Source organism: Lissotriton vulgaris, chromosome 10, assembly GCF_964263255.1.
Source record: "Lissotriton vulgaris chromosome 10, aLisVul1.2, whole genome shotgun sequence".
In the NCBI taxonomy this organism is placed as follows: Eukaryota; Metazoa; Chordata; class Amphibia; order Caudata; family Salamandridae; genus Lissotriton; species Lissotriton vulgaris.
Window position 1 is genome coordinate 756,893,117 of NC_141698.1, and position 24,522 is coordinate 756,917,638.

Sequence of the window (24,522 nt, forward strand, 5' to 3'; positions counted from 1 at the left end):
GCGCTAAGGACGCGCAGGATGTGGCGGGCTCTGGCCTGCTCTCGTCTACTCAGCACTGTTGCCATGCTTACTTATTCCAGGGAGCGCTTGTACTCCATCGGCAAGGTGAGCGGACATTGCACTCTACAGCCCGTTCATCCTTTATGCGGCCCCTACCACTGTCCCTGTAATGGTTTAGTGCTTGACCCACCGCAGCTTCTTTCTCGGCTTTGTCCCTCCACCGTTCGGCACAATAGGGGGCTACCGCCCTCATTGCGGATTTTGAACCTTAACGTCAGGTCGATCCTTAAACATCAACAGAATGTGTACGACCTGATTGAAAATGAAGCCCCGGATATTTTAGCCTTAACCGAAACATGGCTTCAGGAAGCCGACACTGCCATTCCCAATCTTGTTTGCCCTCCCGGCTACTCTATGTATATTGCGAATAGGCTATCTAGAGGCGGGGGTATAGCCCTGATAGTGAGATCTAGTTTTTCCTGTGTGTGGACCATTCTTAAGATCGCTGGCTGTGAAAGCACCTCTTTTAAAGTCTCTGTCAGCCCAGAATTTACACTCTCTGGGATGGTGGTGTATCGTCCGCCGGGCAGTGATGTGGCGTTCAGGAATGCTTTCCCGGACACTGTCGCCACCTTGGTCACGGACTGTGCCAATTTTTCCATTCTGGGCAATTTAAATTTGCATTTTGATGCCCCATCCTGTCTGACAGCACGCAGTATTCTTATGGACTTAGAGGCCTTTCAACTTTTTCAGCTGGTCTCCCAGCCTACTCATTCCGGGGGACATATTCTTGACCCTTTTTTTACCAACTTGACCGAGGTTAAAGTCACGTCGGTGGCTCCCGTAGAGTGGTCTGACCATTCTTTGGTATCCATCTATTGCCCTATGAGTACCAACATTTCCATCTCTTCAGCCAAGCGGGTACCCAGGAGACCCTGGAGTAAACTCAGGCTGGATGACTTTTACCATCTTCTGTCAGTGGAACCTCTGGGCCCATTTAACAACGTAGAGGAGGGGTATGATCTCTTCTGCTCTTGGCTCACTAGGGCTCTGGATGTTTTGATACCTGTTGTAACAACGAAGATCAACCCTCGAGTGTCAAGCCCCTGGTATGACGACGCTTTGCGCACTCTGAAGGGAGCCTGTAGACGGGCGGAGAGGGCCTGGCGGAAGACATATGGGGCTGAGCTAAAAGCTACTTATGTCGCGTCCGTCAAGCTCTATCACCGGGCCATCTGTCGTGCCCGAGCGGCATTTTATGCCGAGGAATTCCGGAACAGCACTAACCCGTCGAAGGCCATCTTCAAGGCGGTGAAAGATCTTATGTCTAAGTGGCCTATCTCTACGGCTGAGAGCTCTGTCACACATTGTGAATCCCTCGCTTCCTACTTCTTGGGCAAAGTCCAGTCTATATATCGGACTTTCCCGAGCACGGGTATAGCGCTGGGTAGCCCTAAGGAGACACCTCACCAGCCCGCTCTGCTCACTTTTCCCCCCCTCACCCTGGAAGGGTTTGACAAACTTGCTACGCAAGTTAAATCTGGGTCCCCATCCGATCCAGTGAGGCCTGCCCTCTTTCGAGACCAGACCTTTGTGGGGCGTGTGGCTATACGCTCTCTTGTCAATCTCTCCCTAGAGACTGGGGTCGTTCCCATCAGCTGGAAGCAGGCGGTGGTGTCTCCGATTATTAAAAAGCCATCTCTTGACCCGTCTAAGCCGGAAAGCTACCGTCCCATCTCGCTGCTGCCCTGGCCAGCTAAGTTGACAGAGGCCCATGTCAATCTGGCCCTGTCTGAACACTTAGCCCGGTCCAATGCCCTCGATCCCACACAGAATAGCTTCCGTGCTGGCCACAGCACGGAGACTGCCCTTCTGGTGATGGTGGAACATCTCCGTGCAAGGCTGGATGCTGGACAGACGGCGGCGCTGATCTTGTTAGATCTCAGCGCCGCATTCGATACTGTATCGCACAGCATCCTCCTTAGGCGGCTCGAGGAGACTGGTATCGGCGGCCAGGCGCTGCAATGGTTCCGCTCCTTCCTAGACAACCGCTCCTTCTGTGTTGCCATCCCTCCCTTCAAGTCCAGGTTCCAGCCTCTGGCCATGGGGGTTCCGCAGGGATCCTCGCTGAGTCCCACGCTGTTCAATCTCTACGTGAGACCGCTGGCTGATGTCGCAAGGCAGTGGGGCCTAACCATGGTCTCATATGCCGACGACACACAGCTGGTGGTTACTCTTAGCGGGGATGCGGAACAGGATGCCCCCAGGTTTCAGTCCGGACTGAAGGCGGTGGCCAGCTGGCTGACAGGTATCTGTCTCCAGCTTAATGCCACAAAAACAGAGGTGATGGTTGTCGGGAAGGGAGTGGCGCTTTGGGGCGATCAGTGGTGGCCTTCGGAGTTAGGCCCCACTCCGACCCCAGTGTCGGAGGTGAAGAACCTTGGGGTCTGGCTAAACGCTGGTCTCACATTTATAGGGCACACCAAAAAAATCGCAGCCTGTTGCTTCGGTCTCCTAAGAGGGTTAAGGCCGGTGCTTAAGTTTTTCGACGCCCCTACCAGACAGCTTGTGGTCCAGGCAACCATCATCTCTCGTCTGGACTACGCCAGCTCTTTGCTGGCGGGGGCTAACCAGGCTGAGTTAACCCGTCTGCAGCGGGTGCAGAACGCCGCGGCGAGAGCCATTGTTGGACTTCCTAAGTTCTGCCCGGTGTCTCATGTCATCCGCTCCCTGCACTGGCTCCCGGTTAGGAAGCGTATTCTCTTCAAGGTCCTGTGTCTGACCTTCAAAATCCTTAGAGGCATAGGCCCTGAGATCTTGGCCAACTCTATTTCCTTCTATGTCCCTACCCGCAACCTTCGATCTCAAGGTCAGGCCCTTGCTGTTGTCCCCAGATTTAGGCTCAGCAGGATGGGGGGCCGTTCCTTTAGGGTGAGAGCCGCGTCAATCTGGAACACCCTCCCTGTTGAAATTCGGTTGATAGAGGACTTGCTGTCGTTTCGTAGAGCCATAAAAACCTTCCTATTTTAGCTCCCCTGTTTTAGCATTTTTCTGTAGCATCTCTCCATGTTGTGTTATGACTGCTCCGTGTCTCTGCGCCGGGATGCTCCTTCGCTGGAGTCGCTGTGCGCATAACAAATTGTTATAACATAACATAACATGGTATAACGTTTTGTAGAGTGCACAGCTGCCCCAGCAAAGGGGCGTCCCGGCGCTATGCAACAGAAAGGAGAAACTCCAGAAAATCTTTAGTAATATCCCTGGGGTAGATTGTATAATGAACTGACCGCCTTTGACAACTTAGACCTACTTTGAGAAACTTGAGGGAAACAGGATCTCGATGCAGAAACGGTAACAACCAAATAAGAAAAACGACTGGTGCATCGTGGGCTATTTGTGCCTACAGTAAGGGTTGCTAACTGCTTACTCATTGGGCCACATGCCAAATATAGGATTTTAAAAAATTGGTTTGCAGGCCCAGAGCACCCATATAATCCATGAAGGCATTAACAAACAATTTCAGAGCTTTTGGAGTCTGTTCCATCAGCATTGCATCATCTGCATAGGAAGGAAAGGGATCAGTAGGCCTTTGATTTTGGTTATGTCTGGCGTAGCAGTAATTAAAAAGGGGTGAAGTTTATTAATATATTGCAGGAAAGTGCCCTTTTTGACATGGTAATGCCCCACTTTTTGGTTGCTATTTGAAGTGATTTCGATTGGAAGTACACTGGGTTCCTGCTAACCACGTCCCCAGTGCCAGATCTCTTTCCCAACACTGTGCAATAGTTTTCACAATTGGCAGTACCTTTAGTACCTTCTGTGGGTCCCTAGTAAATGGAACCCCTGCTACCTAGGACCAGAGGAACTAAAAATGGTCCCTAAAGGCCACAGCACAAATTGTGCAACCCTATACGACCCCTCATCAAGTTCATGCAAACTGCCACTGCAAGATGCGTGTCTTGGTGCAGACAAAAGAGAAAACACAACATCACACATATCCCTGTGTGTCCTGTCCCTTAACAATGCATGTAATATGTGCAAGTCATTCCTTTGGCAGGCCTTACAGCCCTAAGGCAGTGTGCCTTATATTACATGTGAGGACATATCCTCATGAGAAGATATTACCCTGTACTGGTCAGTTTTATTACTGCCAGTACAAGGGAACAGGGAAGCCATTTTAAAACATGCCCTGGACACTAGTGAAAACAAGTTTCCCAGCTACATGGTAGCTTCACTGAAAATGGGATGTTTAATATCAAATATCTCGTATTAATAGACTCACATTGATGCCACTGTGGATTTAGTAATACATGCAGACAGAGGGCACCTTAGAGGTGCCCCCTGAAAACCTACCTGGTCCTTGTGCTAACAGACTGGCTTTCATAATCCTGCCACCAGAGACAAGTGCCTGACCCCAAGGTTGAGGGCCTCTCTCTCCAGGTGCCATAAGCCAAGCCTGCTTGAGCAGGGGGTGCCTTGCACCGCTGCCCACAGGATAACCCATGGATTAGCATTCCAAGGCTGGGGAGCTTCGAAGAGGTACACTGCCTTTGCTATGTGAATCTGGTTTCCCTCTCTGCAGAGGAAACTGACCCCCCCCTGTCCAGAGCCCTTGGCACCTGGACAGATGGAAAACTTAGCGAGGCAAGACAGGCATGTCAACCCTCAGGTGAGCACCACCCCTGAGCTACTTGAAGTGGATGCAACTTTTCAAAAGTGGGCATCTTTGTGATTTAGGATCTCTGGGACAGGGTTATGCCCACTTCCTTGAGGAAGTGGTCATTTAGGGGCATAGTGGGCCCAGGGGTAAGTATCCAATTGCCTACTACCCTATACTCCCCTAACACTCTTTAATTCAGTATTTAGGGTACCAGAAAATCAGATCCTGCCAACAAAAGAAGAAGAAGGACCGAACAGTCGGGAAAAGCAAAAAAACGTGGATGAAGTAACTGACTAGATCCCAGCCCTGCTGGCCTGTCTGCTATTCCCATTAATGGTGCCATAATTGACTCATCCTGCAAGCTGCAATGCCTCCTAATCCCTGGGACCACTGCCAGCACTTCTGCCAGGACTCAGGAACTCCCGTGGAGCAACACCCAAAGAGACCTGAGAGGACTTCGGACCACCAAAATTCGACACCAGAAAGGACCACTACACCCATGCCACCTAGCCCAACCAGAAGTGGGTCAATGGTGTCAGTGTGGTGCTGCAGCCCTCCAGAAACAAAGCCCATCCTGGAATTGCCCACTGTGGACCTACCGACACTGCCTGCGGCCTCTGTTTGCAGGTCCCCTGTACCACAAGGGCTCCCAGTGACAAAAATCTGATGTCTGAAAACACCTCTGCACCCAACGTCCCTGGTCCATGGGGAAGAAGACCAAAGGTGTCCCTAAGTATCTTGAGACCTGAGGTCCCCTTGTGGTTCAGACTGACTGGCTTCCCAGTCTAAGCCTGCAGCCTCTTTTCGACTGGACTGATCCCCATAGGATAACATTGGGCCCCAACGCTGAAATGCACCTCTGCTCCCGGCCACCTCAGTGCCACCCAAGGTGACCTGTGGATGCTGCCTTGGACCTTGCCCCATACTCACCTCAAGTTCAGAAGACTGGTCTCATAAGTCAATGTCATCCGTGGTTTTCCTCCCACACGATAACATTGCAGTGTCTGAAAAATGCACTGTTGATTTTTTAAATGCAAAAGTATTCCTCTTGAAAAGCGGACTTACCTGTTCGTATTGAGCATCATACAATACCAGAGACACTCTAAACTCAGCCCACTTTAAGTGTCTGTATTTCTAGCAAACATTGAAAGCATAGGATTTGCACTATGTTATCCACGTAAAGCTAGAAAGGGACTATGGGCCAGATATACGACCAGTGTAAATTATGACTCGCAATTTGCGCTATATTGCGAGTCACAAATTGGGAGTCGCAATTTACAATGTACAACAGTGTCAGAGGCACAGATTGCGATTCCCAATGGGGTCGCAAAATGCGTGCGTCATGAATATTAATGAGGCATTTGCAATTTGCGACCCCATTGGGATTGGCTGGCCCTCTCAGGGATGGTTTCCTGCTGGGATCAACAGACCTCCATGTCTGGGACTGCTTTTTAATAAAACAGTTTTTTTTAAATGCAGCCCGTTTCCTTACAGGAAAACGGGATGCGTTTAAAAAAAAAATGAAACGTTTTCGTTTCAGTTATTTAAGTGCAGGTAATCGTCCCTGGGACCACTGCCTGCCCCTTAAAATATTTTCTGTTGCATTTACAATGGGAAAGGGGTCCCCTAGGGACCCCTTCCCATTTGCGACTGCATTACCACCCTCTTGAAAAGGGCGGTAAATTGCAATTGCGGTCGCAAAACATTCACACATAGGGATGCAAGTCTCAAATTAGGAAGGGACGCCCTTGGATAGCCCCTTCCTAATTGCGAGTTGCTAAACACTATTTTGCGAGTCGCAAAATAGTGTTTGTACATGGCCCACAGTGATTTCGCATGAACAAATAGGTCGCAATCCAATTTACGCATGCAAAATCACGTTGTGCATCTGGCCCAGTCTTTAGCCATTTATACAGCCTTCTGAGGGTCTCAGGACTAAAGTGAACTTTATCCCCCAAGCAGCAGCGCACCCGGAGGCGTGTTTGCAGAATGGTGGAGAAAGGGGGCATGGCCTCTTACAACCTATTAGTAAGCCAGCTGTGCAGGTTTTACTGGAGGTATCAGGAGGGCTAGTTTGCCCCCAAGGACCCTCAAGTGCCAAGGGGACTTCATCCCCCAACTAGTAGTTCACCAGGAGACACATTTGCAGAGTGGTGAAGAAAGGGGGCATGGCCACCAAAAACCTCTTAGCAAACACACTGTGTCGGACTTGCTGGAGGTAACAGGGGGTAGTTGGCCCCCAAGGGGCCTCAGTAGCCTAGGGGACTTTTTCTCCCTACTAGTAGTGCACCAGGAGGCGCTTTTGCAGAGTGATAGAGAAAGAGAGCGTGGCCTCCTACCAGGCCTCAACAACCCTGCTGTGTGGGACCTACTGGAGGTAACAGGAGGGGTAGGTGGCCCCGAAGGAAGTCCTTAGGGGCCAACTACCCTTCCTGTTATCTTCAATAAGTCCCACTCTGCAAATGTGGCTCGATGTGCACTACTGGTTGGGAGATGAAGTCCACTTTACTCCTGGTACCTCCTGTAAGTCCTACACAGTGGGATTACTGTAAGCTGGTCAGAGGCCCCTCCCCCTTTCTCCACCAATCTGCAAACACGACTACTAGTTAAAAAAAACATAGAAATTCACTAGGGAAAAAAAGGTTACAAGGACATTATAGTTAGCACATAGAATTAAAATAAACTTAGAAATTCACTGAAAAAGACAAAGGTTACAGGGACGTTAAGCCAGTACTTACATGCCCACTCACTGATTCATAGATCTATACATAGATTGTGGAAGAGGTGTGGCGCAGCGGCCAGGGCACCTGACTCCGGACCACAGTGTTCACGGTTCGATCCCTGGTGCCGGTGGCCGGTTAGTCCAGCACCATGTGACTTTGGGCAATAGCTCGCTTAATCTTCCCGACGGCCCCCAGTGCCATGATACCCTTGGGTAACTGTGCGGTTTACAAATACTGGATTTCATTTCATTACAGACATCCACTCACTCACCTATACAGCCACCCGTACACCCACTCAGTCACTAATACAGCGACTGACATATCCGCGCATACACCCATACAGCCATTCACACACTAAGTTAGTCACCCATACAGCTACTCACACACCTATTCACTCACCCATACAATCACACAGCCACTTATTGACAGATACACACATACCCATTCACTTAGACATAATCACTCACCTATTCTGCCTTTCACATACCCAGTTACTCACCCATATACCACTGACACATCAACGTACTCACTGACACAGCCATACACACACTCAATCATACAGCCCCTCACACATGCAATCACTTACCCATACAGCTACTGACTTACTCACTCACTAATCAATATATGCAGTCACACACCCTCTCACCAGCCCTTACAGACACTCAGACAACCATACAGGTGCTCAGACAACCAATCACTCACCAATACAGCCACTCAGACAGCAACTGACAAACTGATAAAGAAATTCACACAACCAGTCGCTTACCCATACATTCACTGAGACACCTAATCACTCACTTATACAGTCAATCACACACCCACTGAATCATCAATACAGGCACTCACACGCCCACTGATACACCTTGGTATATATATGTAACACTCAAACTTTTTTAAAACACTCAGAGTCACTGGATTATGTCATCAATGATGTCATTTGAGATATCATCAGTTATGTCCTCATTGATGTCACTGACCATGTTATGAGTGATATATTATATGAGGTCATAAGCAGTGCATTGTGGGGGTGCTAGTTAAAGTTAGCTCACTAACTATAACAGCTGAATTTCTCTGGTTTTGTACAAGAGAAACCTGAGCCTAATTATAAGGTCTCTGTATTCTTTGCTTTTTTAAGTGAATTACTAGGTTTTGACTATGCCGGGACAAGAGTTGACATTGTTAAATTTGTCAGGAAGATGAAATTAAAAAAATGGCACTCACTAAGACCGGGCAAAATAGGACCAGAGCTTGCACTGGAAGAAGGTCTTCCAGAATTAACTGTTGAAGATTTAGATACACTTCAAGATGGATATTCCTTAAATGATATGCTTGGGGATAGCCAACAGGACAATCAAATAGTGGGAGCGAGAGAGACAAAAACAGACAGGGTTGCATGTACTTCTTTTAAACCAAAGTCTATATTCTTTCCCATACTGCCCCATGATGCAATAGATACCTTCCATGAAGTAATAACCAAAGAATTAATCAAACTGAAACACAAACAGTCCAGAGTAGGAGTAAGAAGTTCTAACCTCTCTAAAGAGCAAATGGATTTTATTTTCTCATTAGCCGATGACAAAAATATCATCTTGAGGCCCTCAGATAAGGGGGGCAACATTGTCCTGTGGGGCAGAGACTTATATATCACTGAGGCTCTTAAACAACTAGAGGGGAGCGCCTTTTACTGTAAGTCCAACTCTGAAGAATACAATGCAAGTATTACTGAAACTTGGGACAAACTACTTGAATGGAGAAATGAGGGACTCCTTTCTTGGCAGGAATTTTGTTTTCTCAAGAAGGATTACCCTAAGATGCCCATTTTCTAACTTCTTCGGAAGGTCCATAAGAATTTAAGAGAACCACCTGGAAGGCCTATTATCAACTCTATAGGAAGCATCAATGAGAAGCTATCAATATACATTGATCACTTCCTGAGAGAATATGTATGCCTTCTTGCTTCCTATACTAGAGATACTACAGACTTCCTCAATAAGATCGAGAACATCCAATGGATGGAAGGAGCATTTCTCATCACAATGGATGTAAATGCTCTTTACACCATAATTGACCACAAGAAACGAAGATAACAAGGCAATTCAGCACAGTATGCCTGTTCGTGTTTAATTAGTATATGCCATAAAAAATGTATCTGGCTATATTTAGAGTCTAAACCCAATATTTTGTCTAATATTAGTCCATAATCATAGTTTGTATAGTATCCATATTTGTATTCATACAACTCCAAATTCAGAGATCCAAGTCAGGTTGTATTCCTCCAAAGATTCTTTTATTAAACACCAATAGTTCTATAACAACTTCACAGCTCACACCGCCGACACGTGTTTCGTCTCACAGAGACTTTTTCAAGGCTGGAAGCATTAAATAAAAAACAGCAATGTATACTAAATATACCATTCAATACCCATTATTTACATCTAAAATGCAGTTCATAATTATTTCATTGAGAAAACGGAAAAACCACAAACAAGTGTTATTATATACAGATTAAAAACAACACACAAACACCAAGTCATTTCATTGTTAAATATCCTATATACATCCCTATCAATTCATAAACTCTGAGAGTCATAAGGTCACAACATCTCTTTAGTAATACCCTATTTGTTACAACCTAAGGTCCGCACCACACACTGTATTCAGTAACAAGATTGTTATTGAGCTTATGATGCTGGGAAAGGCACCATCTAATAAGCGATAAGGTGACTGGGTAGTTATCAGTGTCTATGGTACTGAAACGATTCGCAATAAAATCAGTAACAAAGCACTTGTACCTACCAAAGAAAAGTAGATGTGCGGACAACTGAAGTAAAGCGACCACGGTATTGCGGCGGGAATGTGTCACCCGGTAGTGTCTCCTCATAATAGATAGGGGATAAGTTTACGAAACCTTCCTTCCTGAAGTAAACGGAACAGATACTGATCACAGCCATATACTTCACACGTTATGCCATCAAGGTGTGCATAGATCACAAAGTCTAATGAATAGCCCAAATGATATTGTATAGAATACATTCTCTGGTTTATCGCGATCTAATTACTCATATTCTTTGGAGTTAGCCTACATGGGACTATTGCAGAGATAGGGCGATACAAGCAAGAAAAAAACTCACCTATCAGTAAAAGTATGGCTGTTATGTCAGTTCATCTAATGTTCAATGAAGATGCAGTTGGCGCAAAAGATCTAAAAGCGGACAACACAGCGCAATAGTTAACTTTAGGGTATTATATTTGTATATAAAGTAATGATGCTACCCTATCAGTGTTAGTCAGCCTATCATCTCTTAATTTATCTAATATAGCCTCCTAAACATCGCATAAGTCCTGCTTGCAATATAAAGGCTATGTATTGTTGAAGACACTGAAGTGTATATATATATTGCGTCATCTTATTCATGCGTTTAGTCGTAATTATCAGTATTATGCAACATAATAAGCACAGTTCACCTCAATCTAAAAGGATAGATCAACCATAGAGTGCTGTCGAATGTTATTCTAGGAGATACATGCTCCACGCAACCACAACAATGGTGCTGTCGGTATATAATAAAAAATTGCTAGCTTAGCTCAAATTATTAATATTAGATAAATTGTCTGGTTCCTAACGTGATATAAACTTACCAAAGTTCAGTATATCGAATATATCCTGAACCTAACCGCCAATATTGCTCGAAGTGTACGCACCTGTATCTATAAATAAAATAAAGAGCACATGTTCGAAAATAATCATTCCCTTTCTTTCTCAACTAATCATCACCTCTAATGTTTACAAGGTAACAGAATCTTATCCACTCACTTGTAGTTTAGTGAAACAAAGCTTGGCGGGTAGTCTCTCCTGGTCATACGAAAGAATTTGTTGTGAAAGAGACCATGATAAGTCTACAAAATAACCAAGAAAATGAAGAGGTTTAATTTTTTACACCCATTAAGATGGTGTGATAATAATTTATACATTCACCTCATAAACATGTCAAATACGCAAGTGAGGCGTACATACCCTGAACACTCATCTATCCTAAATACACTTATCTAGTAAGATCCTTGATGTCATGAATAGTACAGGATTTGGTGTTAAAATGCGCAAAAGACTAAAAAATAGCCTGACCACTAATCGCTTCTAGATGCACCAGTCTAGTGTGTAGCCCGCTTACCTCTAGTGAGTCGAATGTCGGCCGACTCAGTAACCATCGTCAAAACGCCAAACGACCAGTCTTCTTTCCTGCGTGTTTTTAAAGGCTTAATTGTTAAACGCCCATAACGTGCATAGTCTCCGCCTACCGAAAGCGTGAAACCTAGTTGGAATACATTGTTGCCATCTTATAGCAGTTTACAACTATACAGGATACCGAGGCATTGTGTATTATATAGTACACCAACATCACGTCTGTCCCTATCTATAATGGTATTCATGCCAATATATAAACACAGTTAGTAAATAAATGAACATATGTAACAAGCGGTATCCCCCACGCATACCGGCATGGGCGAGTATAAATTACTAATTCAATAAATATTGTTCTGACCACTAACGCGACCTAAAAGTATGGATCCACGCGTGTTGATGGAGCCAGAAGCAAACAAGGCTAGAACGCAAATCGTCACAAACAGTATTAGTATTTATGATGTCCTGCAGGTGACATCATTGTAAAAGGTTGAAATATATTTATTTAATGAGGCAAACACTAATAATTCCTTCTCAAAAATATAAAAGGCATTCAATTACACCAAAATCATTTTTAAAATAACATTTTAGAAACATAGCACAGGTCCTATGTACAAGCATTCCATGTCACTAGAGAAACTTCTCAATTTTACATAATGCAATTCCCCTATGCTGCAAAACCTATTTACCAAGCATTATCCAAAAACATGACACAAACCAACCAGAAAGAAACTCAATCTGCATCCTAATCTGAGGTAGTGCAGGTGACATCATTGTAAAAGGTTCAAATATAATTATGTATTGAGGCAAGCACTAATAAGTCATTCTCAAAAATATAAAAAGCATGCATTTACCCCTAAATCGTTTTTTAATTAACATTTTAGAAACACAGCACAGGTCCTATGTATAAGCATTCAATTTCACTACTGAAAATTCACTATTTCCCAAAATACAATTCCTCTATGCATTAAAATGTTTTAACCAAGCATTATCAAAAAACATGACACAGAACAACATTAAAAAGAACAGTCTGCTTCCAAATCTTCTCCATAGAGCATACAAGTCTCTATCTAAATTAAATGAATCATTTCTTACCTTTACAAATGCTTTGGGAGATAGAGAACAATGTCAGACACACACACCAATTTTTCTTTAGCAGAGCAAAAGGTATGCACTCCAGACATTGCAACCATGAATGGCACAGAAAATCTCTAATTCTACACAGATATGCCTCATTTCAACCAATCAAAACTCTTCCCTCACTATTTTCAAACCAACACCCTTCCCCCCTCAGCCCTTTCTATCTGTTACCATAGCAACTCCCTCCTTACTGAACTCTCAGGTTCAAAAGTTTATTCTACAATGTTACAAATGAACTAAGCAAGGATGTTTGACCTCTCAATACACCAGCTTATCCGATGAAATGTTTCTTTACTTGACTTTTTCTTAACCATTCAAATTGCTTCTTTCACAAAACACAACCATGCACCCTAACTTTTACTTTTCAACTATCTGAATCCACCAATCATTGCTTGTGATTCAAGAGCAGTGAAACTCCACAATTACTTTTTTTGTAAACTCCTACTATTCCAACTGCCATTTCATTCCCACACTTCATCTGACTGCACCAGAACCTTCTCTCATCATGTATTCTGTGTGGATTATTGGACATAGCTACATCCACTGGGCTCAAAGGTATGCAGCTAGCAGAAATGTTCACAACCTTGATTTATCAAATGTGGAAATCAAGTGGATTGGCCAGAGAGGATTGAGATGTCACCAATTGATACCATTGGTGAAAACCTTTTTGCATCTGCCAAACCCTGACCTCTTAATAGTGCACTGTGGTGGAAATGACTTGGGCACTTTGACTGGGGTTGGTCTGGAAATGCTTTTAAAGGACACCTTTGATCAATTGATGACACTTTTTCCACAAACTGCCTTGGTATATACCAATATATGCCAAAGACAGAAATGGAACTGGTCCAACCAATTTTGTCCACAATTTAAGAAAGTACAGACACATGTGAATAAATCTGTTTCTGCTTACATGAGAGACTATGGAATGGGTTCAATATACAACAATAACTTGCGTTTCAACATGCAAGATATCTACAGAGAAGATGGTGTGCACTTCTCAGATGAGGGGATGGTATATTCCTCCTAAATTTAAGACTGTGCATTGGAACCTACTTGTAGGTACCTAAATCAGCCACAGAACCCAAAAGCTCTTTTCAGAGCTACCCTACCTCTGATCACTCAAAATGATTATCTTTCTCTAACTTTTTTCACTATTTTTCACCAGAGTACGCTCCCCGGTACGCTCCAAGGTGCGCGTACCGGGCGCTCCCCCCGCAAAATTTTACAATTTTTTTTGGGGCATATATGCCCCTCCTAAACTACCCTCAGAAAACCTAGAGGGTCAGGGGGTGTCTACTGTGCCCCTTTTTACCCATTCCCAATGTTGTTTGTCCTCCATCTTGTGTCTCAATTCAACCGAAACACAAAATGGCGGACTCCCGTAGCGCTTACCGGTACGCTACCGGGTCGCGCACCGGTGAGCGCTCACCAAAAAAATGTGGGAAACGAAATTACATAAAAACCACTGGACAGACTTTCACCAAATATAGCATAGACCCTACTACATACCAGTCCCTACCATTATCCCACATTTGATGGTATTCCATTGAGCCATTTGGGCTGTAGCCCTGTCTAAATATCCTGAGGTAAATTACATGACAAAAACACATATGAAAGTGTTGGAATTTACAACCAATTAAAATATTACTTACATTTTGTACTTTTATGTACTGACATTTGATTGGTTAAGTACATGAATATATAAGAAAAATGACAGGGAAACACAGCCATTTTGACTAATACTACCTGAGGTACATTTTGATTGAATTTTGACAGAAAACTTCAACTACTTTGAAAAAGGTAAGTTGTTAATTTGAAAGGGGAACTATGTTGTGCACTTTAAGTTAATTTGGGAAAACGTTTTCTGATAGTTATATACTATCCCTGTGTAATAGTTATAGATTGAGTTAGGCTTCTCTGGTATAATTATGAATTTACTTAGACTTCATCACATGCACGTTTTAATAGTTCTACTTCCTGCCTGTAACCATACACTGCCCAAAAATTACTTCACTGTTAAAAACTCAGAAGTACATGTCTAAACTTAAACCCAACAGTACCCTAACTCTACTAATATAGTTAATTTTTATGCAATTTTCAGAAAGAAAATGGAAGGAGAAAAACAAGCAAATGTTACTTCTATTGAAGTAAAGGTGGAAAATCCAGAAGAGCAAAAAGATAAAGTTGATTTCATGGATGACTCTTCGGACCAACAGTTAATAGAATGTTTGGAACAAATGGAATCATGTACTTATAATTATGAGGAAATACCGGACAATATTATGTTACAAGTTTTATTAAATTATGAAAAAGAATCAGAAGAATACATTTATATTTAATAATTTTAAATTGTTTGAGACAATATTCATTTTTATATGTAATTCATGAAGTATTACCAAAATAATTATATTATAAAATTAGACTTATAGTATACTGTGCAACTTTTTTGTGTTACATAGTAAGTTTGCTCATAGTTACTACCTTTCTCCCACTATATTATCTCCTATGTGTATTTCACATCTCTTTTTCATCATAAGGGAGCAGGATAGACTACCCATGATCCCCTAGCACTTCTCAGGGAGTGCTTAAAGGATCTGTTTCTGCTTTCCTGACAGACTATGTTATGGATTCTATATACCACAATAACTTCTGTAACAACATGCAAGATATCTACAGAGGAGACGGTGTACATTAAATTTAAGTCTCTGCATTGGTACCTACATGTAGGTACTTAAATAAAAAAAAACAACAAAAAGAACATTTCTTTAAAACAGCTACTTTTTTTTTAAACTGTCATTCTTTTTCCCCATGGTCCGCTCCCCGGTCCGCTCCCCGGTGCGCGTACCGGGCGCTCCCCCCACGAAAATCGGAAAAAAAAATTAAAAAATTTGGGCTGCGTGGGACCCTTTTATGGCCCCCACATCAAACCTAGGAGGTCGGGGGGGTCTACTCTGCCCCCTTATGGTCAATTCCCCCTTTGTTTTTGCCACCTCTTGTGTCTCGATCCTACCGAGACACAAGATGGCGGCCGCTCCGGACTGTTTGGAATGTTTACAGACACCCGAGAGTCAATCAGCTTTCCGCACGCAAGTCGGGTGTCGCGCCCGGTACGCGCCCTGGTGCGCGTACCGGGGCGCTGCCATAGATATATATATTTTTTAGAACCTAAATTACTCAAAATCAACTGGAGCACATATCTTGAGACATAGCAAAAGCACATTGGGCTACCAGTCCCTACAATTTTGCCAAGTTTGGTGGAAATCCATTCAGCTGTTCGGGCTAAAAGTGAGTTCGACCGCCCTATGGAAATTAACATGGGGAAAACACGTTTTGGGTCCCCCCTTTTATCTCGGCCCCCGCTTGACGAATCCCCCCCAAACTTTCAGGGAAGGACCGGAGCTCCGCGAGGCAAATTTGAGGAAATTTTCAGGCAGATTTGTCAACCAACGCCAAAGTTATTCACAATAGAATTTTGAGATTTTGCATTGAAAAAAATCCTAACTATAACTACCTACTGGCGACCGCCAGTAGGTTATATGTATATATATATATATATATATATAAGTCACGAGCCAATACTCCACTTGGAGAAGAGAGAAACCCATTGTGTTAAGAATTGCATTAACTAGCTGCGCCGGTATGTAAATGCTTGACATGAATAGTACATACAGCATTTAACTTAGCTGACGCTAGATATGGGGTAATGAATGACTGTATTACACAGTTAGAATACTGCTATGTATTATTATGTATATTATCAAGCGTACATTATCAGAAGTATGGCGCATGCGTTAGGGAGCCACATAACCTACTTGGGTCTGTACTCCTCGCACCAGTCCTACGAGCATGTCCTCACACTGAAATCCACGGAGGTGTGTTTCCAGCATCACCATTACTGGCCACTAGTGCAACCAGCAGTTATCAGTTAACCAATGGCAGACAGTACACGAGTGCATATGACTTGTAAATAGTGTGGACGCACGTTTTCATGTTATTTAATTATTTTATTTTTAGAAGTGTTCTCAAATTTCATGAAGTATACAAGTGTGAGGTTAACGCATGTAACAATGAAGTACTGAGACCGCTTTGCAATGTGGTTCAAATGAGCGTTACAAAGTTGCATAAACATAGGTGAAAGACTGACATGATGTAACATATTGCAAGTCATGAAACTTTTCTATGTCCACACATGAGGGTTAAACATGTAACCATAACAACCCTGGGCCAATTGAAACTTGTAACACATCTAACACCTGAGTAACCATGTAACATTCATGTGTATTTAAAGTGTAACAAAATGACAATGCAGATGTAGTGAACAAGGCGGGAGCAAGCCGCCGAAACGCGTCTACGCAGCAAATGAGCCATTAAATATCGTTTGGATTATGATTCACGGAGTCAGCGCCTTATTTTGATGGAAAGTTTGGTTTGGTGTCGATATATATATATATATATATATATATATATATATATATATATATATATATATATGTATATATATATATATATATATATATATATATGTGTGTGTGTGTGTGTGTGTGTTTGGGTGTGTTTGGGTGTGTTTGTGTGTATATATATATATTTATATATATATATGTATATATACATATATATGTATATATATCATTACACACACACGCATATATTAGTATTCATCTGAAGTCTTATACTAACCTTTTATTTTGAATGGATAACTTATAAATCCATATTCATTTAAAATATATATGTATGTTTTTTGTCTTTTTTGGATAGTATTCTCTTCCACAATATTTTTGTCATTTACATTATAAATATCGAAAATAAATATTTTCATTAACTTTATTCTTGACACAGTATTCTATGATACATTCGTGTGATGACAATGCAGCACAGGGAGTGCTGCACAAAACCACAGCTGACATAGGAGGCAGAGGCTGGTGGCATCAGCCACATTCTCCTGCCTCTCTTGGGTCTTCTGGGGTTCCCAGGGAAGCAGGGAAAATTGGGGGATGCAGCAGACATACATCTGACATTCCACGGCTTCACTCATGTTTCTGGATATAAAAGCAAGTTGAAAGACGACTCCGGAACTGACATTAATACTTCTTGTGTTGTGATCCAACAAATGAAAAACTACTTTTACTGTTCACTCCTGTGATGTGATAGCGCAAGCCTGTCAAGTTTTCCAAGTCCATGTGTGACTAGTGGCTACAGTCAGGTTGTTTCTTTGAATTCTGGGAATTGTTGGCTGCTTTATCCAACTATAAAACCAGTACTATAACTCCCAGAGTGCAAAGAAAAAACTTGGACTGGATCACCTACCCATGCAGTGACATGGGAAACTTGTCAACTGTGATAGCAGTGAATCCAGTTCTATAACTCCCAGAGTGCAAAGAAAAAACTTGGACTGGATCAGCTATTCATGCATTGACATGGGAAACTTGTAAACTGTGATAGCAGTGAATCCAGGATTAATGCTACTGGCTTCCTGAAGCCTTTACCAAACACATAATATTGCATATGCAATACAATGAAGAGGTTGCATGGGTGAGTGAAGTGATTGAAACTTGATTATTAGCAGTCAATTGAGGGATGTTTTTTGTGATAGCGGGGACAATCTGGAGTGCAATAGAGTCCCAGTGACAGCGCCATTAACAACCTGAGGTGAAAAGATTGTCAACTTTATCAGTGGCGTAGCTTCAGGGGGGGTGTTCCACCTCCCCTAAAAGATGTATTCTGCAGTAAATAGTTGGGTACAAGTGCTCAAGTGTTTTAAGTCTGGTATGATAAGATGTCTCTTGGATTTGACCTGGGAGTTTTACAAAGGCAAAACCACAAACACACATTAGCTCTCTCATCTCTATTTTGAAGATCTTAAAAAATGTTGGTTAGTTTGAAAAATTAAGAGCCTCATTAGAATGTCAGTCAGAAAGCAATCCGACCGAATCCTTGCCAGAATCGGTTCTGACCGACTCGCGTTCGGTCAGTCCAACCGACCGATTGTTTATTTTTTCTTATGTTTATAAGCTTATATAGCGCGTGAATCACCCCCAGAGGGGTATCTCGGCGCTTGTGGATTTGCAGAAGAAGTTGGGATGGTTTGCTTTGCTAAAAAAGGGCTGTTTTCGGAGCCCTTCTGAATTTCAGGTGATTAAGACATTGTCTTAGGGTCAAATGTAGCTGATTCCATATGAAAGGTGCCTGGTACAAATATGCTTTACCTCCTGTTTGTGTTTTTTTAATTCTTGGGATTTTGAGTAAGGATTTCAACCAAGATCGCAGGTCCCTAGGGGGATATATTGATGAAGCCTCTCCGTCAGATAAGAGGGTCCGTTTCCCCATATTGCCTTATGTGTCAGGCAACAAATCTTAAACTTCACCCGTTTCCGTACAGGTAACCATTGTATTTGTTGTAGGAGGGGGAGCGAGGCTGACCTGTAGGGTGCATTTGTGACTAGGCGTGCAGCAGTGCTTTGTACCACTTGAAGGCGGTTTAAGGCAGATTTGTTAGCTGCGATCAGTAGAGCGTTGCAATAATCTAGAGATGATTCCAAACACCATTCCGATCTGATTAAGATGGTTCCGAACACCATTCGGAAAGTCTCCTATTGGCGTAAATGGGAGCCTGTGTTCCAACCGACAACACAGGCTCCCATTGAAAAAGGGGATGGTTGCGGAAAACCTTGCAGCCTGTGGCGGGCACACCAAGGGCCCCAACCAGAGCGGGTCCCATCGTAATACGTCTGTCGGAAGCGGGTCGTACAGCTGTATGATTCAGCTCCAACTGACTCGGAGTCACCAAATGCCGGTCAGAACCAATTCTGACCAACCGAACGGTTACCTTTCCATCATAATCCATCGGAAATATTCCCGAGTCAGTCGGCATGTAGCCTTTCTGACTGAGCTCGTAATGAGGCCCATAGTGTTTTAATTCTCCTAGCAATACGCACTACCACTTAAGGCCCTCCCTCATACCCTGCTTCTCATATAATGTATTTTCACAAGATATACCAGAGTGATTTATGGGAAGTCTGAAGTTCACCCAATCTTACTGACCAAGCTACGCCCCTCATCTTTATGCTTTTCAAACAGACGTTTTCAGCTCTAAAATCACAGAGAAAAGGGAAGAAGCAGCTCCATCAAAATATAAAAAAAAAAAAAAAAATAACTCGAATAGGAAATAGGAAACAGAGAGCCTGCCAAAATAGATGAATTTGGCCCTTTTCCTTTTTTTATTTATTCAGCCCCTTACAAGTCGGATGACAAAAATACACCCGAGCCACCGTTTCTGTCGAGTGTCTTTGGAAGGGGCTGCTGTTCGGAGCGCAGCACAAAAGAGAAGAATCCTTTCACTGGTGAGCGACTCCCATTACTGAACGCTGCTGCACTCTTTCAGGGGTTATGAAAACGCCGGAGTCTGTTACTGTAGGAGTTTGATAGCATTCATTATGATGAAGGCCCCTGTAATGCCGTCTCTTTTGTGAAGCCACACGCATCAGGCTGCAGGCTAATGTGCCATGTGGCTCCTCGTCTGGTGCAAATATCTGAATAATGAAATAGCTCACGGAGTGAATAATGGCCCCCTTTGTCGTGAATTGTATGTCTTTTGTAACGCACCCTTATTCGAAATTGTTCAGGGCTCAGCATTCTATTTGGAGAAAGCAAACCAAGTTTGGCAGAATTTATGGATAAACAAGACACTCCGGTCGGTCCTTTTTCCTGCCTGTTCTTAATCCTCAGACGCTTTGCAAAAAGCGTTGCATCTGAAGCTCCTGTAAAAAGGTTTTCACTGAAAGATAAGGCCCAGTGTGGAACAGCCAGAACCCTAAAATGCTGCTATTTAATAGCGCGTGCCTGTAATACGATAGTGTACTGAGGCCTGCAAAGTTAAACAACGTGCTACTTTTCTCGGCCACTGCCGATGGCTACATGCAAAATGTGTTTCTTTAATGGAAAAATGTAATCAATTTCCGCTGCAATCAGAGGGCTTCCAGTCTGGTGCACACACTTCGATCTAACATCTTTCTTCAGTAGAAAGTGGGCTATGCTTGGAAGATATGGGGTCAAACAATTCAACGGGAGAAGAGTCAAATTATAGTCTGGGGAACAATGTGTCCATGTGTATCACAAGCAGGAGCAAATGGGAAAAACAGCGGTGGAAACAGGTGAAAAGTTATAACCTACCCCCATCCCCCAACCACCTCATCAGAACATCAGGCCCAAGCAAGACTCCTGGAAAGATCAAGGTAATGCAGGTTCCAAAATCAACGGCGCTGTGTGAGGGGACCAAACCCCACTGAACTTCGGTGAACTCCTTTAGTGGATAAAGTAATTTGGAGCAGAAATGTAGTCCTAAACACTAAGGGCTTGGTTACGAGTCTGCCTGTCCACGAGCTGCCAGACTCGCGGGGACAGCGGTGGTGCTCTCCAGACCGCCATATTGCAATTAGGGCTGTTGGACCGCCATTGCCCTGCCGCAGCCGTCAGGGAGCAACCATTCCCTGGCAGTGGTGCGGCGGTGTAGGGGCAGAAATATGCGTCGCTGTCCTGCCAAGCATATTACAAGTTTCGTATCTGCTGCGATTTTCATGGTGGTTCCTCCTGCATTAAAACCATGGCGGAGAGTAAGCAAAGGGGGTCCTACGGGGCCCCATATGCCTCATGCCAATACGTGCCGGATACACCCGGGGGCACAACATGTGCCCTCCTGTGTGCAAGCACATCAGTTCCTGCCATCCAGAAACTGTTTTTGGTGTTCCCATTGCAGGGCCCATTTTCTGAGGCACCACCATGGGAGCACCAAAAAGAAGCCCGCCAGACATGAGAAACACTTATAATTTGGTGGGCGGCCCAGCCATGGATTTGGCGGTGCGGTGGCAGGGCGGACCCGGCGCTGCACCGCCAAACTCGCAATCAGGCCCTAAGGCGGGTGATGAGAATGTGTCCCAAAGCAGCTCATCTACATGAAGTCAGGCATAGGCTGTCCCCATGACGTGCATGTCCTTTTATTGTGTATTCCATATTGTGAATGGTCTGAAGGGTAAACGCAGCTTTGTGAAGGATATGAAATAAAAGAAGTAAGTCAAACACAAGGGCAGAATATCCAAACAATACTTATCCAACAATGGTTTACAGGCTGTCTTTAATAGACCATTCTTATCTAATCTTGATACATGCTAAATCAATGTTAATTTAATCTGGAGAAACTAATTTAATAAGACCTCTAGGAAGTAAGTAGGACAATTGAGAAGTACTCTTCAGCAATACTATGACCACCTTAATAATTGCATTAAATCAGATAAAACAAATCAGTGCAAGGGCAGGCGTGCATATCATTTTCGATCACAGCATATATTCTCTATTTTGGCCATTCGATAAACCCAAAAATGTTCACACATAAGCATTGTCAATCAATCAATCAGGGATTTATAAAGCGTGCTACTCACCCGTGAGGGTCTCAAGGCGCTGTGCTGTGTGTATACATGGAAATAACAGAGTAACGTTGTTTGATAGTCAGAGACCTTTGCCTAGATATCTGATATCTCAGCGTGTTAATCGTGAAACAGCTTACATGGGATGTATTTTAAACATACTGCAGGCAAATTCAAGGCTGAAAGATTGAAATATGGTGAGGGCAAGTAGAACAACAATGTTTCATATATGAAAGAAGAAGGTTTTTCAAAGGTATACAATAGTGATCATGGAAGTATGAATGTTTATATAATTATCATGCAAGACTTAATGTAATATTTGCCCCTGATCTGAAATCCTTGTGATTATAAACCTAGAGAAATCTCAGCATTTCTTTTATATAACCTGAATAGATATATTTTGAATAGCAATCTGCTGCTATGTGATATAGTGCAGAATGTGCTGTACTGTGCTGACCTTTGTAACCTCTTGAGAAATTAAAGTATGCATGACGATACTGATCAGAATCATTAGATACAAGCTTATATATTCATGCTATTTTGCATGGTTTGAGTTATTAATCAAAAGCAAATTGATTGACTGCAGACATTATTCCTAAACGATATTTTAATAAAAAACGAGGAACTGGGAAGTAATTCATACAATGGACAGTTTAAAATGATGACTATTACAGTTATTGCTATGAAATGAATATTATATTAAGCAGGGTAAATTGGGCTGTCATGCAAGTGTATTATTTTTGCTCGGAAGCATACTTTATGGCAAGCTCTAACAATGAGCTGTGTTGGAGATTTACACAGCCACTCAAGTTAATAAATATTCAAATACCTAATTGCCCCGAAACATTTATGTTCCCCTTAAATAGGTTTGTTTGGTTTTTAAGTTCAATCACGTTAACATATGCCCCACATATACCTTGCATCATTTTCAAAGGACCACGCCATCATTGCTTTCCTTCCGCCAACATCTAAAAACTCACCTTTTCATAACCTAAGCGTATGGACTTCGTTATCCCTGACTATCTATTCCTTACTGATCCCCACTAAGCTGTGCTGTAGCTGTGTACTGAAATATTCTGCTCCCCACTAAACATAAACTATATTTGCTATTTAATTCTTGAAAGCTATATAAAAACTGTTCAATATTAAATAAATAAATACATCCTGGTGCTCACTACGATCAGTAACATTGGAGAGGCCCTGCTAATGTAGCTGTAGGAAAGTGCCCCTTTTGTATGGTCACCCTCCCAACTTATGTCCCATTGTTGATGGTTATGACTTTGAAAGTGCACTGGAGACTACTGCCCAGGCCACAGTGCTCTCTCCCTAAAACTGATATGTGTGAATTGGTAACTTCAATTGGCAAAGGACTTTAACCCCCTTATGAGTCCCTCCTATATGGTACAAGTCACCCAGAAGGAAGGCCTCCTGCGCCCAGGATGCAGTGAGCATTAAATTAAAGGTGCGGACATGTAAGTGCAAGCTTATATGTTCCTATAGTGGCCTTTACCATTAAAGGATACTATAAGTGATAGACGATCCATAGGATAACATGGGCTGGCACCTGAACAAACACGAGGTTGGCAACACCATTATAGTACTGCCTAAATATATCATATTTGATATCAAACAACGTGCCTCATCACCCCTGACATGAATTTCATGTCGAAGACAATGTGGCATGCACCTAGGTGGCTACCTTAGAGGTTGCCCATCTGGTTGCCCTAACCTTTCCTGTGCTATGGCTTTCAGCCCACACTTGCCACCACCAAGACAGGAATCTGATCCCCTGCCAGGGGTTGTGAGCTCTCACAGGATTCAGAAAAATGGCTTGAACGGGAAGGCGGTCACACCACCCTCGTGAATGGCTAATGACGTGGCACATCAAGGCGGTGAGCTTCAAAGGCTGCGCCACCTTGGATATGCAACGCCTCCCAAAGGGGAAACAACCCTCCCCACATTTGCACCCAGACAGGCAGGAAGATTAGGTATTCAATAGGTGTACTCCCCTAGAAGGCTAGTCACACCTATAGGGTGGACTACCTGGTCTGTACAGCTAAGGAAGACTCCTGCCAATTTTAAAAGTGGTAAAATAGTGGGTTTGGATGTGGTCACCTTAGGAGTGGATTAGTGAAGAACCGGGTTTTAGAACCCAACGGCGCCAGGGGCACGCCCAAAGTCTTCGGGTTCACCTGTCTTAGAATACAGATACACAGGATACTTCTCGGTGACGTCAAAGATCAAATTTATTGGCTGCAACCAGGAACAGAAATCTACGAAGTACGACACGGGCAGGTTCGCTAGAGACTGCTCCATTTTCGTATTGCGAGACATCGTCTTTTATGCTAAAAATCACATTCCTGACAAACACCCATTATTTACAAAGTATCCAATCATAGGTGACTT